At 51.5% G+C, this 15,797-nt stretch overlaps 1 protein-coding gene across 7 annotated transcripts in view; it reads left to right on the top strand.

Annotated features, from left to right (window-relative positions):
• Positions 1-3,053, top strand: part of PBX3 (PBX homeobox 3) — a 117,355-nt gene extending 114,302 nt beyond the window's left edge. For all 7 annotated transcript variants that reach the window (XM_066980925.1, XM_066980921.1, XM_066980923.1 and 4 more), the window contains one exon: positions 1-3,053. This exon is cut by the window's left edge and continues 1,291 nt beyond it. The gene's annotated coding sequence lies outside the window, so the exon portion shown is untranslated.
• Positions 3,054-15,797: the final 12,744 nt, after the last annotated feature.

Raw genomic sequence — 15,797 nt, 5'->3', positions numbered from 1 at the left:
TAATCCACGCAAAAAATACAACTAATTGTAATGCATACAGACTTCAGTATTCAGTACTGTATATTCCACCCTGTGTAACAGGGCGCCCTTTCTTTCTCTCTTTTGTATTGTATGCGATTCTGAAACTGATTGAGTCATGAAAATAATTTGTGGCAGTGATTCTAATGTATTAAAACGTTTCGTGTTACTTTCTAACTGGATTACACCCTGGATTGAAAAGTCTTCCTCGTGGTAGTTATATGTAGTTTCAAACATGAATAAACTTTTTGCTTTCATGATCAAATGTTGATGCAATTTCTTCCTGCTCAGTTTAAGTCAGACCTAGAAGCTAAAGTAAGCTAGCAAGTGTACAAGCTGCCGTAAAGCAGGAGCTAAGCATTTCTTTAAATACAAGTAGCTAGTCGTGCCCTCTCGCCCAGAGGAGATTTGGCATTCCGGGTGGAGTGTGTTCTGACAGCGAGCAAGAGCCTGCTGGGCAAAGGCTTCATAACCCCAGGTTCCCCCCATCCCTAGCCTCCATTTCCATGCTGCTCTGCTCAGGAGCAAAAATCCAAGTGGAGGCTAAGGAAAGGGTCAGTTCTTTAGATAAATTTAAAACCCATCATCATATTCACTCTTAATCACCATTTTTATTTAACATTAACTTTGAAACTACAACCTCAGCTAGCAAGTATAATTTGATTATAAAAATATTTTTCTTTATTAAAAAAACTTTTTTGGAAGGACATATATATATAAATGCTAATTTTAAATCTTTTTAATAAAGTAAAGGTCAATAACAGGTAATAGCCTATTTACCATATCTCAAGGAAATTGACTCACAGGAAATCAAATTAACGTTAATCACTTGCAGCAAATGGTCTTTGATAAATATAACTACTTACTCCTTCGGTTAGCGCAGCTAGGCAGGAGGAGGGCTAGCTGTCACTGCTGCCAGCCTGCGTGAGGCAGTCCGGGCGATGCTCCACAGGAGTTGCCTGCTCATCACGTTGCCTTTCCAGTCAGCTGCTCAAGCCTTTAGGTGTTGTTTTGGTGGCTAAATGATTATTTGCATGATTCAATTAGCTTGTGGGTCAGCTTTTCTTATCAACAATTCTTGTATCAGGTTATTTTGTAAAGTACTTTTGTTCACCTGCTCCCACCCCCAGTACTACAGCCACACTCACCTCCCTCCGTATCCCACATGCCCTTGAGCACCAATTATTGCTTCTGCTTTTGTTTGTCGAGCAGACACAACTTCTCGATCAGTTTTAGAATTGAACTTTGCTTCTTTCACTACCGATGATGCATTTAAATAAATAAGTAAATAAATAAACACGCGTTGCAAAGCCTTCACTGCCAGTTACAAGAGTTGGGGCAGGCAGGGACTGTGGACTTCTGAAGACTTCTGTGCACAGACGACAAAGAACAGAATGCTTTGCATTTGCTATTGGAGTTCTCTAAGTCCACACGCTCTGTGTTTATGCTCCAGCTCAATGGAAACAGTATTTTAAATGTAAAGTGTGTCAGTGGAGGCGTAGGCAGCATAATGAACACACAGACGTCCCTCATCTTGATCACATCTCTGCTGGCCACAGGCAAGGACCTGTCATGCACTGAGGAGGTTCATAGGAAGGCCATCAACAACCTTTGGGCCGCACTTGCATGCCCTGCGCCCGCTGGGCATCATTAGCGTGCTTCTTTACAGCATTAAGGCTTTGGGTCCCTTTGAATTACAAGTGCAATTTGGCCTTTCCTTACATTGGAGAACAGCCACGTGGTTACATGGCAAATAATAAACATCTTGTCCTTGAGGCCTGATCACACATCAGAAAGGTTTACTGCAAGCACCAGTGTTAAGATCAGTGCTGTTGATGGTATTGTGCTTCACCCGGTAGCTATGCTTGGAAGGGCCGGCCGAGCCTCTCCAAGCAGCAGCCACTGGAGTAAGGACCCCTCTTGCGTGCAGCCCGGCCGGCTCGCCCCGCGGGACCTCTGTCACCACTCCACGTGCCCTCCACAGCATCTTGGTGGAGGGAGGAGACCCCCCCCTTCCCTCCTGCCCATGGGACTCTTCGGTGGCGCAACCCAAATTCCCACATCCAGGTTTTGAGCTGTCGGCACATGTGAGCGTCACTGCCAGCGGAGCCGCCGGAGCCCCGTGCCACCAGCGCGCAGTGGTGGCGGAGGAGCACAGCCCACCGTCCCCATGCCCGTGGCCATCCTTCCACCTGCCGCACCGTGCCAGCCCAGACCCCTTGGAGCACAGTGGGACCAGCCGGGGATTTGCAGTGGCTCCCAGGAACTCCAGCGCCGTTGTGATGAAGGTGTGCCTGCTGTCATCGTTGTGCTGTGCCTCACGGAGCTGTGCCAGGCACGCGGGGAGACCCCTGGTCCCATCCCTGTGCTCCCCTCCGTGCGGCTGTATCAGCCCCCATGCCCATCCCCGAACCCAGCCCCATCTGAGCCGCTCCACACCAGGGCCGGGCTGGGGGCTGTGGCACGGCCACCGCAGCGAGGAGCAGCTGGGGACCGGGGTGCCTCGCAGGAGGACACAACACCCATGTGCCCGCGGCACACGACGCTCCGGCCAGCATCCGCAGGGCTGCGGTGGGCAGGGCTGCAGGAGCAGCCCCTGCAGAGCTCTCGCAATCAGCGTGAGGAATTGCGAGCCAAGGCCCTCCTGTGGCAGAGGCAAAGCAGGCGGTGGATGACCTCCTCCCGGCATTCAGACACCGAGCTCCTGGTGACGTGTATCTGGCCTTGGATGTGATGAAGGATCCTTGGTGCAGGAAGGGAAGAGTCAGGGAAGCTGAGGCCTTCTGGCCAGGCAAAGTCCTCGGAACTGGTTAAACGGGGGCAGCTCTGCTGAAGGGTGAACTGGGCGTGAAGTGCGCTAGGCCGAATGACTCTGTTACCCTGTATGGATGTCTTTTGCAAAGACTACGCAAGAGTCGGATGTACGATGCTGATGCTAATATCTGTGCCATGTATTTCCAATGTGATAAAAATAACTCCAAGTAACTGAAGATGTTTCCAGTTTGTGTTAATAAAATACATCTTTTTTTAAAGAATGGAATTCTTCAAAGATTGGCAAATTTTATTTTATTTCATTAGCTTTAATGTCACTGCCATATGGACTGTGAAGAAAAGTGAACCATTAGATTGGAGGGACTGAGTTATCAGCATGACACAGAAAGCACTGATACAATTGTTAAGGATAAGCTCTGGGAGTGATTTATTGCATGCATTGTATTAGCCACAGAGGAGTTATGATATGCTCCCCATTCCTGTATCATATTAGGATTTTATTAGTCTAATATGACACGGTAATATAATATATGATTAGAATTCCCATCCAGTTATCCTTCCCTCGGTGGTGGTGAGCAGAGAAGGTTTTGTGCACAGCAGCTCCCCAGCCGCCGCACAGGGGGGACGGTGTTGGACAGGGCCGCAGGTAAATCGGCCCCCTGGGCTGTCCGGGTGGGAGCGCGTGGGCTGCTGGCTTCTGCGCGGCCGCGCAGGTCAGTGCGGGCAGGGTGTCTGCTTTCCCTGTGCAGCTGAAATACAAAGCCGCTCACTTCTTCCTGCAGCGTGACAGTGGGAGGACGGTGCAGGTATTTAAAGTATTGGTGACAGCTGTGCTGAAGGGGCTGGGCTGAGCCGTGGCAGTACCTGGGAAATCGGACTCGATGTGCCAGAGCGAGAAATCTGCCGCGGGCCCCAGCCCTGCCCCAGAGTCCCTGTAAAACCCACCTCCCGCAGGCTGGGGCCGCCTGTCCCTGCTGTGCAGCGCGCTCGGAGGAGCTGGTGCAGCAGGGGGGTGGATGTGTACAGCCCAGGTAATGGGGTCCGAGTGGGGGCAGAAGCTGCGGGTGGCAGCTTGGAGGGGGGCTGGGGCCCCGTCAGGGGCTGCCATGCCTCATGCCCACCGACCCCTGCACAGGGACTGTCGGCACCGCTGGCTGTGAGCGAGCTGGGCGGCTGGCTCGGGCTGGAAGGGCCTGCAGGGCCAGATCCTGACCCCAAACTACCTGCAGGGGTCAAGCCAGTGCCTGTGCCATGAATCCAGCTCAGCCTTTCCGACCGCAGAACACGCTGCTGAGGCACACCGCGTGTCACGTCTCATCACAGGACCCGCCTTGCCCCCACAGCTCTCCCCATGCGACCCTGCTCACTGAAAATTCTGCTGCAACAAATTCCAGAAACAAACTTTTCTTCAAAGTTTCCGATGTGTCCCCCCTTTCATTTGCTGCTAAATCCCCAGCTTCGCTTGCAAGCAGGTTCTGAAGCAAACACCATTTGTAGCCTGGTTCTTGCCTCCAGCAGCAGCAGCAGCAGGAAAAAAAGTTCAAGCATATCAGAGTGCTACTAGGTGATAAATCCCAAAATCTATATCAAAGCCTATTTGATCATCTCCCTGTCATTGATATAATAAAAAGGATTAATTTATTGGAGGCTGCCAAAACCCTCATGTGGCAACAAATTTAAGAATCTTGTTTATTCAGGCTAATTAAAACCAATTAATTTCATTCATATCTGCAGCAACTAATGTGGGTGTAGGCGCGTGTGCTCGTGCAGGAGCGCCACAGGTGTGCACGTGGCTGTGCCCTGCCAGGGGCAGAGCCCTTGCTGGGGTGGGCGGTGGGTCCCCTGGGGGGGGGCTGTGAGGGGTGTGGGGGGTGTGGGGGGTGTGGGCAGTGCCCCCAGTGGGGAAGGCCCCCCCCCCCCCCCCCCCCCCCCTTCCTCCTCCTCCTCCTTTTCCTCCTCCTTCTCCTTCTCTGTCTTCTGCTCCTGCTCCTGCTCTGGCCACCGCCCAAGGGCCGCGCTGTCTCCCTTCGCCCCTCACCTCTCGCCTCCCAGAGAGCCCAAACAGGGCTTTGGGAGAGTGAAAAGGGGCTGTTTCTTATGATACGAGGTCACCTATTAATGCTGTCTATTAGGATAATAAAAAGCTGCATTTTTTTGTGGTAAAATTCAGCATAAAGAGCACGCGTCATTAAATATGGAAATCCAGAATTTTATTAGCAATCTGCTAGATCTGAACTGACGCCAATTAAACAAAAAAGATATCATTTATAAAAAGGCAGAGTTCAAGTTGTATTAAATATGAAATGCAATTTTCTGCTGGTTGTGATTTATTACCGGTGGTACATTGTTCAAAGAAGCATGTTATATTTCAATAGAGAAATATTGTTTATTCATTAATATTTTAAAACTTGCTTATTGCTGTGTATGACTCTCCTGCAGAATGAAACTTATGATTTAAAACATGAATTAATAAACACATTTGAAAGTGTTAGACAATATCATAACCACTCATTTTTCATTTTACTGAGAGCATATTAAACTTTTATAATTCTGCGTGTACTATTATTTTCCAAATAAAGGTATGGACTCTAAATTGCTAATTTCAGGTAAAGACGAGAGAAAGCAATAACATATGTTGGGAATCAGTCACTATGTCGTGCTAATACAGGCTCGGTACTTCTGTTGTTACATTATTCATAAATCTTCTGCTTAGCACCACGTCTCCCTGCCAGGTTCCCAGGGTGCCAGAGCACTTCTGCCCCTGCTGCTGTTTGGACACCAGGTATGCGCGCACCGTAGGGATGCATCTGTCTTACATGTGGCTGTGCATGGCGCGCTTAATGCAAGGAAACATTTGATAAAGGCTGACATCCTAAATGAGGCCGAAAATATTTTATACAAAACGTGATAAAGCAATAATGATCTCGGAGGCCTCAGGTTATCTTGGTTATTACCTGCACCTACCACTTGAATCAGCAGCATTAAAGGGGCCAGACCCAATCCGTAGATACCTCTGAACTCATTAGTCTTGAGTACTTTATATAGACTAACCTATCAGTTGCTTGATTTAAACGAACCTTTCTTGTATCTTAAAAATCTCTCCTGCTGCAGCCTCAGTGTATTACCATAACAATAACCAGTATTTCAATTTTAAGAACTCATTTTTCCTCAAATAGAAAGTGCCAATCAATTTAAAGAGCAGAAGATGCACGCTGAAGAAGCAGGCAGGGGCACCTGCTCTGGGTGTTTCGCCCCGGTGCTTTGCAGCCATTCCAGCTGGGAAATGCTTTTGGTGCAACTGGCATAGGGCTGACCCCCGCCAGGTGGAGGGGATTTACCTTGTAACCTTTAATCGCATGGCTGTGGGGCGGAAATAATTGAGCTGCATGGAAAGCTGACATTTGGAAAGCTTCCCCAACTGCTGGTGTTGAAATGCCAATAGTGCTGCACGCGCGTGACTGATGGCAAACCGGTGCCGCCGACGCGCGCCTCGGTGGTGGCAGCACCAGCCGAGCAGCGGCAGCATGGGGCCGGTGGAGGCAGGAGGCCCCTCCAAGGCCCCCACGCCTCCCCCAGGGCCCCTGAGAGCCCCCTGACACCCGGCAGGGCAGTTTCCCGTTGGCTCGGCGGGGTCTGGTCACAGGGTTCTCCTGCTTTGCCTGCCCGGAGCAGCCCTGGTGGTGGCAGTGCAGTGGCGGCACCCAGGCCGGGCCGCCCGCGCTGCCGGCACCTCGCCTGATTGATGGCGCGGCTGGCGAGCGGCTGTTTGTACAAGGGCAGGCCTCGCACCTGACAGCGTAGTGTAAATTAACTATTCGCTTCTTTGTTGGGCAAAGCGAATCGGCAAACCTTATTACTCCAAGTCAGTCAATTAATTAAAGTTCAGTGCTTAATCAAGTTCCAGTGGTCATACACGGGGCACAGGGATTTCTCTCTCCCAAGCACCATGATCAGAGGTTGGGCGAGACACAGGCCGAAGGGGCCGCGGGGCAGAGCCAGCTGCTCCATGGCGCCAGGCCCAGCGTTCAGCACCCGCTTCCTCCCCAGCGAGCCAGCGCCTTGCCCAGGGGGCCCAGGCAGCCCAGGGGAGTGCAGGCAGGCCTGGGAACGCCTCTGCCCCTCGCCATGGCTCGGCGGGCCACGAGCTGCAGTGGCCCAGCTGACGCCGCTGCAGGACAGGAGGAGCCGGGCTCCGCTGGCAGCAAAGGCCCTGAGAGCCGGGGTCAGGGACAGAGCGCCTGGGGCAGACAGGAGGTGATACAGCACGGACGCCGTGGGGCCCTGAGCAGAAAAATGTCTTTCAAATACGCCTGGCTGTGTGTTTTAGTAACTCTCAAGACCATCCATAACTTGGAAGGAGATGCTGTCCAGCGCACACGGGCAGGAGATTCAATTAGATTTCTCTCTCTACTGCTCTCTCCCCAAGAACATGGCACAAGAAGCAATCTCTCTTTTTTGAAGAGTGTAATAACAGAGTGCAATGGAAATGCGTCAAAGAGACTCAGAGAACAGGATCCCTGCTTTAAATCTTGAAAAGCACTCAAGAAAAATATGTTGTTTACCTGAATTTGTTTTTCATAAGGTCTCCCAGTGGATTAATAAACTAACCTTTCGTCTGTGAACACCTGGTCCTACACGCCATCAATAACGCAAGCTTCACCTACTGCATTAATACACCGTTAGTGTGGAGAAGCAAATTGCAGGAATCTAGATGGAAGTTACCAAAAAGAATGCCCTCAGACCAGCAGTGACCCAGGCCGCTGTGCCACCTCTGTCCCCTGGGAGGTTTGTCTGGCCTCCGGAAAGCGGCGAGTGGGATTCGGGCCCTGTGGGCCTGGCGCTGCGGCTCTGTGCCGCGCAGCTGTCTGCAGTGCCCTGCGGCGCAAACACAACTTGTAAAGTACTGGAAGGGCATTTTAGCTGCAAAATGTACCTGCAACAACAGTTAGGGCTGGGTAACATGTTTCTTTACAAACTCTTTCATTCTTTTTTTGCAGCTCATAACTCAATGGTAAAATACACCGTGCTCTGGGGCCGACAGTCTCCTAACAAGATACAGGCTGAAAGAAAGCATGGTGGAAGTAAAACCTATGAAGTTCAGACGTTGTCAAATGGTAGCTGCACAATGTACAGAAGTGTGGCAAGGCACTGGGCTTGCTCATGAGCTGGTGGTGAACAGAAGAGCTGTTTTGGGGCAACTCCGGGTAGGATTCTCTGCTCATGGCACAGCGCCCATGGCCAGCACATCAGGCGCTTCATGCCTCCTGTGCTGCTGCTCGCCCCCTGGGGTGCTGGGTGGGACCACTTCCACGCTGCAAGGAGACCCCTGCCCCTCGCACCCAGGCTTCAGGAGGGCATGGGGGAATTTTAAAAGAACAAAGTGCCCCAAAAGCAGCACGCCGGCAGCAGCACGCTAACACTAAGGGAGTCTGTAGGCTCGAGAGCCTGGCATCCCTTAATTGATTGATAGGCTAGGACTGTCAGCGCTTAAAGAGATAATTCAATTTATAAAATCCTATTAAGTGGTGAAAGATTTTTTGATTGTTGAATTGTTTCCTATGTTATGCCAGTCATTTTGGTCCCTCTCACTTGGAAATCCGCTTCCCATTTATGAAAGGGCTGGCAATGGACTCGCTCTTCATGCTCCGCAATGCACAGAGCCTGGGCAAGCAAGGGAAAGGCAGAGAGAGGTGAGGAATGGAGGTGAAGGAGAGGCCCCCATGTGCCACAAGCCCCATGTCCACGCACCCTTGTGTGTGGCACGGGAACAGCCCACGGGGTCCCGGCTGACCCATGGGGCCGTGAGAGCTGGGTGCAGGTGGGAGCCCCCAAGTTGCCATGTGGCAGCTAAAGTTTCTTCTCTATTTGCAGTGTGCTCTTTGTTTCCATCCACCACCCCCACGCTGATGCAAACTCCCCTCTTCAGTTTGTTTCCATAGAAATCCTCAGCTGTAAATCCTTAAGTAACTTTTTTTTTTTTTTTATTTATAGTGTGCTATTAATGTCCTTTCAAGCCGAGGACTCCAGGAAATGAAATAATAGAAAAGGCACCACTTTGAAATGCATCCAGGCATTTATTGTTAGTAAGTGAAAAAGTAACATGAGCATTTAAAGAAAATATTGGCAGATAAATTGGGTTTTAAAGAAAATATAATTGGATATAATTTCTGCTTCATCTAGTTAGATATTTATTGTTTTATTGACTTATTTTCTTTTATTTATCATAAGAAGCTTAAGATGAAATTTAATTTTGTTGATATAAATATATATTTTCATAAAAAATTTGGCATTTCAAATGTTATCTAAGATATTACTAGCTTTGATAAAACCACACAGCTTTTGCAAGGGTTTGCCTTAAATATTTTCAATCTCAGTAAATATGAAGTAGTCTATATAATCATAATTATCATAACAATTAGCATTATTCTAATTAATGGGCAGGGCTAATGACAATGCATCCACGTGGAAAATCAGTGCTTTCTGCATATTTGAGTTCTTCCTACAGTTTTTGCTGAGATACACAGAATCCAAGCATCTACTTTGAAAACAACCCCACCTTAAACCCCAGGCTGTAACATCTCTGTCCCTTTTGGGGCGCAGATGATGCCTTTTGCCTGTGGTGGGCTGGGGAGCGGAGGTCTCATTTTCTTAGCAGCCAGACAGACTGAAGCGGCAGCACCATCGGAGGCAGACGCTTTCCATTAATCTTCATGGAGAGGGTCAGCCTTCAGGAGATGTCACCAGAAGGCTGCAGAGCCACCGCTGCTGGGGTGGGAGGTGCCTCCCGGGTGCTTGGTGGTCCCATGGGCCAGAGCTGAGCTCCAGCCCGCGCTCGGCGAGCCCCTCTGGCTGCATTTCCCCACGGGGTGAAATGCCTGCTTTGGGCGGGTTGAGCATGGCGAGCTCTTGGCTGCGGGGCACCAAGAGGCTGCGCAGCGTCTTGGTGTTGGGGCTCAGCACCCGGGGCCCCGCTGCCAGACGCCTGCCCCAGCGCTGGTGGGGTTGGACACCGTGCACGGCATTACCCTGAAGGCAGACGGCGGAGCCCAAGCCCCCTCCCTAGCCCTCCCCAGCCACTCCGGCACCGCGCCAGCTTGGTGACCTCCCTACCACGTGAGCGTGGGGTCGTTGGGACCGAGAACAACCCAACTCGTAACACAGATGCTGCCAAATGACCTCCAGATGGTAATGTTTTTTGGATTCAAACCAGCTCTGCAGAGGTGAAAGGCTGTGTGCTCCATTACCAGCCCCCTGAGTCACCCAGTCCCCCTGAAATATGTCATGCACACTTCAAACCTTTCCCATTTTATAGTCAGATTTAACTGCTACACATAACAGCTTATATCAACAACATTCGGAAAAAATGTCCTATGAAGAACAGGCCTGAAATGGTAAATATTTAACAGGTCCTTTCTGTCCTTTCCTTATATGTATTAAAATAATTAGTTTAACAAAGAGGACTTTGTTCCCCTGTGTTTGAGCCGCGACGGTGTCTGGCGCAACAGTGCAGCTGTAATTCAGTCTCGAGGTTTTGCTGGCATTTATACATGCTGCTTGGAGCTGCTCTCTCAGTTTATAGTGTCAGCAGAACATCTTGATTGAATTACAACCTTGTATTCAGTTAGGAGCCATGTATTATTCTAGATGCAGTTGAGTTGTAGGTATCTGTCTTTGCTTATTTGGGGAGACAGACCCTCAGGAAAAGCAGGAGACCAGATGCGGGCTGGGTGCTGCCCACAGTGGCTGCGCGGCCGGGCAGAGCCCAAGCCCAGCCGATGCCCGTGGTGGCGGCAGCAGGGCAGAGCTGGCAGCCGTGGCACTGGTAGCTCCACACTGGCCCCGCAGCACCCAGACTGGGGGGGGCTTGGGTCAGGGGGAAGCCCGAGGCTGTGGGCAGCCGCGGGCAGCTTGTCCGAGGTGGACAACTCATGTCCCTGGGTCTTCTTGTCCCAAACACTGACTAAAGCCTTTATGCAAAGGCTTGCTGAATGCACATGAAAAGGATTTATGCCTTGTGGGAGCACGTGCCTGCCTTGTCCGGAGCAGCTTCGGGCAGGTGGGAGGGCAACGGCTCCTCCCTGGCTGTGGACAGCAGCACTGGAACTGGGAGTGTGGTGGCACTGCCAGCGTCCTTTCCTCTGGCTGCCAGTCCCAGCCTCCCGAATCTGCCTGCTGGGAGCAGGCTCTGAGGATAAATGCTAAACACAGGTCCTGGGCCAAGGCTGCCTCCTGGAGTGCAGCGGGCAGTTATTTTCCTCCCAAGAGCCTGAAGCTCAGCCCTTCTCTAGCCACATGCAGGAGCTGTAGTGCACAATAGCTGAGCCCGACTGTGGGGCCCCACATGCTGCCAAGCCATGCGGGACCTGTGGTGGGAGGGAGGCCAGTCCTGGAGAGGAAACGGCGCCTTCAGCATCCCTGGTGAGCCCTCCGGTCCCACTGGGAGGTGAGGGGAAATCCTGTCCTGCTGCACTGCTGCGCACCACCAGTGACGGTGGACGAAAGAGACACAAATGCCATGTCAGTTCAGCTCATCCCTCACCACAATTTAGCTTGAAAATAGCTCTGGAAAACAGGATGGGAGGGATGCGGGTTGGGGAGGGCAGCCGGGGCGTGCTGGCCTTGTACGGTGCCTGGCTGCCCAGGGCTTCCCTGCACGCCCACGTGGGCCGCGCAGCCCCTCGGGCGCTTCAAGGGGACGTCCTGGGTACAGCTGCCCAAGGGTGGCATGTCCTGGAGGCTCTGTGGCTCCTCTGGGAGGAAGGTGAGCAGAGGCACCGCGGGGCTGCAGGCTCTGCTGCCGCAGCACGAGGGCCGCACGTGTGCGGTGGGGAAGCCGCGGCCCCGTGCAGGGGAAGTCCCTGGGCAGCGCCGCGCTGGGCCCGCTTCCCGCTTTTGTCTGCCAGGCCGGCGGCCGGGACGCCAGCAGCAGCGGCCTCTGCAGCCATTGTCACCAGAGTGCCCTTCCCTTAATTTGTCATTAATCAGAGACAGCACATTGATCAGCCATCGTGGGAGCTGGGAGGATTGCAGACTCAAAATAGTACAGATGTAAATGTTTCAGACGTTAATCTCTGTACTCGTGGTCACCTAGAGGCAGGACCTGGTGCTCTCCGGGTGGTTCCTGGGGGTGCCGTGGAGGCAGGGGGAAGCCATGCAGCAGGAAAAGACCTTGCTTGTGGAGGGGCGGGCGTCCCACTGGGGCCACGTTGTGAAGGGAACCGTGCTGGAAACCAAGGTGTAAAGCCTGCATGCAGCATCTGAGCGCTGGGGGTGGAGGCTCCAGGCTGGGACCGCGGGCTGCAGGCGGCTGCCAGGGCCCCGCGCTCCGGCAGAGCCCACCCGTGCAGGGTCCCCGCGGGCCCACAGCGTCGCCGTGGCTTTGCCCTTTTCTTCGTGTCCCGGGCACCGCAGGCGCCTCGGCTCTCCTGCCTGAGCCCGCATTAGCTCTGCCTCCGTAATGGGCTTCCTCTCCCATCTGCAGTGCCAACATTTCTAGTAGGATCTATATCTTTCCATAGGCAGTTTGTTTCATCACAGTAACATAATAATGTGCTGAGAAGAGCTCATAGTTGTGAATTAATGTTTAAAAGCTCTCACTTTTGGGTTGTTGAAATGAATGTTAATTTGACAAATGGCAGTCATTGGGATTGAGACGGCATTAACATGGAAATAAGAGTTAACCTCCAGCAGGGCAGATACAAGGTGAGATGAGCACATGCTGCAGAAGCTGTAGTTTTTCACCTGATGCTCATACTGTAAATACTGCTAGTGTCCTATCTATTTATAGAACTGTAATTTAAAGGCTAGTTCAGGAAAATCTGAATGACATCTCCTTAAGAGAAGCAATCGTAGGGTATCTTGGAATATGTCATGCAGCTCTCTGGCTTTCTCTCTCAAAAATACTCATATGTCCACTAAATCAATTTGCCTTTCTCTTGTAACTGCATTTGCGGGGCCATTCTTTTCCATTTTCTGTCACTGTCACACGCTAATTCATGTCACTCTGCGGCGCGGGAGGGCCCAGCCGCCAGCTCCTGGCCCCGCCGCTCGCAGCACGCTGCGTCCCTCCCGAGCATGCAGCACCCTGCGGCCGCCCGGCGCTGCCCTGCTCTGCCAAACCTGGGTGCATATGGCAGCAGGTGTGCTGCCTGGGTTTTTTCCTGACCGTTCTGATGACTTTTTTTTTTTTTAATTTACCCTTTTTTCATTCTTTTTGCTTCTGGATTTCACATAGGAGAAAGGAGAAGACATTTCAAACAGGAAAAAAAGACAATGCCAAACCCCAGACCTAGATCCACAAAATTTAGCAAGAAAAGAATCTTGAACAACCCTATTTTTTCTGAGAAAATTTGCATTTTGGAATAAGCCATTTTCACTGAAAACATAATGCGCTGGCAACTGGCCCTTGAGCCGAGCAGGGTGGTTGCTGCCACCTCTGCCCCCTTGCCAGCTCATGCCCTGTTGGAAGACTTGCCAATAATCTTTGGCTTTATGTGTTTCTTGCACCAAAAAAAAACAGCAGCAAAATCCTCTACCCAAAGTTTGCTGTCTGAGGCCTGACACCAGGCTGTTCTCTCCTCCATTTCTTCTCCTCCTCGTTAGGAGATCTTGTTCTCCATGGCAGATGCTGTGGGCTCCTTCCCCTGCGGGAGCTGGCTGCAGTGCGGGCTCTGACGCCGTGCAGCAGCTGCCCCAAGCAAGCGTGGTGGCAGACGGGTGCGCTGCAGGAGGAGCACCCCTGTGCTGGGACGGGAGCATTGGGGCTGCCCTGGGGGCACGGGAATGGGGCACGGGAATAGGGCATGGGAACGGGGCATGGGAATGGGAGCGCTCACTGAGCACCTGCCGCCCAAGGTCACTCCTTCCCGTGCCGGGGGGGTCCCGAGCTGTCCCCGCTCTCCCTGGCTCACCAGACGAGCACCAGTGGATGGGAGCAATGTTTTTGTTGTGAGCAGCAATGACAAGATCAGGAGATGCATCATGTAACCCTTCCCTCTGCAGAGAAGCTTGTGCTGCACTAGGGCACGGTGCACGCTTAGGAGGGAGGTGCCCAGTGCTCTGGGGATACCCTGCTGCGCTGCCGGGTACCTCCCAGCACACAGACTGAGGCGTGCCTTTGGCATCCTGGGAGAAGAGGATGCTCCTGTGAGTCCTCTACTTGGTTCTGCCTTCAGAAAATGCCTGTTCCTGATGTCCGCGCTTGGTATGTGCACATCTTTACTGTATTCGTGTGTGCCTCACAAAGCAAAAGCCCTACATTGTGGGAATAATTAGAGCAGAAAATCCAGGGAAAAAATTCTGAGCTTAGGGCATTGGCTGTAGAGTGAAATTACCCCCATGCAGAGATCTTCTAACGGGACAAATACCTGGATCACCCTAATATGTTTGATTTGCCAGGAAAGCAGACACATTTACACAGGGCTCCAGCAAGCCACAGAGGTGCCGACTGTTTTCCGAGAGGTAACATTTAGTTTGTCCCTAAAGAAACAAGAACAGAAGTCCACATACATTATCTTCACCTCTTGTTTTTGCAGCCGTTGTTTTTAAAAAGTGAAGTAGAGAAGAATATGTAAACCAGCCAGTCTCAACCCCACAGAACAGCAGGTTGTTTTTTTTTTTTTTTTTCAAAATTGTTTAATGTTTTGAAATGTTCTTCACATCTCTAGACATAAATATTCTGACTTGCAGCTGGGAAACTTCCTTCCAAATTGTTTTGTTTGTCAGGTTCAAGTACAAATTTTCAGTTAAAAACCTTCTTTCCTTGACTCTTAATAGTTACTGGCCAACAAATGGAAAAGAGGAAAAGGGAGTGAATTACATGACCTGTCTCTTTTTGTTTATTAAGAACTTCTTTCCAGCATCTGATTCTTACGGAAATATGGTTTCAATTTTCTCTTTGAATTGTGGATCAAGAAATGTTGCCAATACATATTTTTCTCTGTCAAAATTTCATTTAATCTGGAGTCTGTAGATGTCTTGAAAGCCACGTCTCCTCACAGGGTTATTACCGTGTGTGCCTGTTGTCATGTTAGGTTTAAATTGGAATCACATTTGTTCCGGAAAGGCGCAGGCGTTGGCTCTTTAGCAGAACAGCCCCGGGACGTGGGCTCACCCACCTGCGCCCCCCCATCACCACGGGGTCTGGGGCTGCGGCTTTCAGGGTCCCATCCTCGTGGAGCAGCTCCGTCAGGCCCAGGGCCTGCCACGACCCGCCACGGCACCGGCAGCGCCGGAGCTGGCCGCGGCGCTGGAGGCCCTTTGGCTGCAGGACCGGAGCTGCAGCCGCTGCCCGTGCCCGTCGCTGCAGGTGGGCTCCCTGCACGCCCTCGGCTTCGGCCCAGAGTGACCGGGAAACCCGCCCGCCTTCGCCGGGGCCGTTTGAGCACGCTTCCTCCTCTCGGTCCCAATGCGAACCTGATGGTCGTTCGCTGTTTTCCGGTCATGCATGACACTCGCACAAATTCCTCTGTAAAGTTGTGAACAGCCTCAAGGGAGATGAATGTCTAGCCAAGGATACGGTAATATCCAGACCAGGGCTTTTTTAAAAGGTTTGATCAAATTGCGTAATTTTAAAGGTGACAAGCCTTCCCCTGCTTGCTGGGCTCAGGCTGCGCGGCTGGGCGCTTCAGAGCAAATCAGGGCAGTGAGACAGAAGCAGGCGCATCCCTTCAGAGCCGCTGGGCACCCCACGGCCGGCCGGGCACTCTGGCGTGGGGGAGGCTTCCTGGCGTCACAAGATGGACATCGGTGCCACACCAAATGCATAATCCAAGCAAACAAAAGGCAACAGCAGCTACGGCTGAGACAATTTATTCCCTCTGTTATTACGACTTCTCTCGCAGGATTGTGGTTTCTCAAGCTATTGCTCTGGCCAAGAACTTTTCCTCTCTCATTGTGAAGCTGCACACTCTCTTACAGTTGTGGCTGTTTCAGACTTTCAAAGGATTAACCTTTCCCATCTAAATGGGGAGAAAAGGGAAGAAATGACTCACAGTCTCTCTCTAGCC

The sequence above is a fragment of the Anser cygnoides genome, chromosome 20 (genome assembly GCF_040182565.1).
Source record: "Anser cygnoides isolate HZ-2024a breed goose chromosome 20, Taihu_goose_T2T_genome, whole genome shotgun sequence".
In the NCBI taxonomy this organism is placed as follows: Eukaryota; Metazoa; Chordata; class Aves; order Anseriformes; family Anatidae; genus Anser; species Anser cygnoides.
This window is presented reverse-complemented; position numbering and strand designations above follow the sequence as displayed.